This window comes from Salvelinus alpinus, chromosome 16 (genome assembly GCF_045679555.1).
Source record: "Salvelinus alpinus chromosome 16, SLU_Salpinus.1, whole genome shotgun sequence".
NCBI classification, from domain to species: domain Eukaryota; kingdom Metazoa; phylum Chordata; class Actinopteri; order Salmoniformes; family Salmonidae; genus Salvelinus; species Salvelinus alpinus.
Window position 1 is genome coordinate 11,186,549 of NC_092101.1, and position 1,790 is coordinate 11,188,338.

Consider the following 1,790-nt stretch of genomic DNA (forward strand, 5'->3'; position numbering starts at 1 on the left):
GGTTCGACTTGGACCTTGTAACTTGAGATTTGAACCATGTTACTTGAGACTTGGAACTTGTGACTTGAGACTTGCTTGTGACTCGAATAATAGTTACTTGGTCCCACTTCTGGTAGGAGCACACAGGTAGGGGGTGTCCAAAAGACTGGAGGGGGTTGGTGTACTTGGTGGAGCGCAGGTGCATGGTGCAGGTTCCCTGCTCCTCTGTCTTGTTCCCCAAAAGATGGAGATAGGGGCCAGCTGAGCACACGCTCCCATAGAGAGGAGAAGGAGGAGGGGTTTCACCCAGCCCCTCTAGACAGCTGGTGTCAGTGGCTTTGCAAGGCAGGCTGGGGGCTCTGACATTGTGAATATTGACATACAAGAGAGAGTCGGTCGAGTTGTTTCCTTTGCTGAATTCTAAATGGACAAATCCAATGAGTCACAATAAGTCAGCATTCTATTTACACTGTTGCTGACAGGTGTATAATTTAGAGCACACAGCCATGCAATCTCCATAGACAAACATTGGCAGTAGAGTGGCTTTACTGAAGAGCTCAGCGACTTTCAACGTGGCACCGTCATAGGATACCACCTTTCCAACAAGTTAGTTAATCAAATTTCTGCCCTGCAATCTCTGGAGTAATGAATCACACTTCACTATCTGGCAGTCCAACGGATGCCAGAAGAACGCTACCTGCCCAAATGCATAGTGCCAACTGTACAGTTTGGTGGAGGAGGAATAATGATCTGGGGCTGTTTTTCATGGTTTGGTCTAGGCCCCTTAGTTCCAGTGAAGGGATATCTTAACGCAATAGCATACAACATTCTAGACAATTCTGTGCTTCCAACTTTGTGGCAACAGTTTAGGGATGACCCTTTCCTGTTTTAGCATGACAATGCCCGTGTGCACAAAGCGAGGTCCATACAGAAATGGTTGGTCGAGATCGGCGTGGAAGAACTTGACTGGCCTGCATAGAGCTCTGACCTCAACCCCATCGAACACCTTTGGGATGAATTCGAACGCTGACTGCGAGCCGCGCCTAATCATCCAAAATCAGTGCTTTACCTCACGAATGCTCGTGGCTGAATGGAATCAAGTCCCTGCAGCAATGTTCCAACATCTAGTGGAAAGCCTTCCCAGAATATTGGAGGCTGTTAGAGAAGCAAATTATTTTGGAATGAGATGTTTGACGAGCAGGTGTCCACATACTGTAGGTCATATAGTGTATATATATATATATTCTATCTACTTGATGGTTTGAGGTCTGACAGGGTGTGAGTGGTGGTGGTGATATACTAACTCCATGTTATCAGAGGGATTTTGGGGGCAAGGTATTGACCACTCTAACACCTTTCTTCAAACCACATGAAGCCCTGGCTACTTTACACACCTGTCTCCTCTTCCTCCATTCATCCCTCTTTCATCTCTCTTTCTAAAAGGCAAAGAGGCCACTGACTCAAGCGGTGAAAGATGACTCCATTGAGAAATCTATACGGCCATGAGATTTGTAGACGCTGTGAAGATGCTCCCGAGTGGCGCAGCGGTCTAAGGCACTGCATCTCAGCGCAAGAGGTGTCACTACAGACACCCTGGTTCAAATCCAGGCTGTAGCACAACCGGCCGTGATTGGGAGGCCCATACGGCGGCGCACAATTGGGCCAGCGTCGTCCGGGTTTGGATGGTGTAGGCATTGAGGAGGACACTTCATGTCAGACCATGCTGATATATCAGATTGTGTGTAATTTGAATAGGGCAATATTAAATGAGAAGTGATTGTATGTTCCGATTCAAGGCATGAAAGAACGCG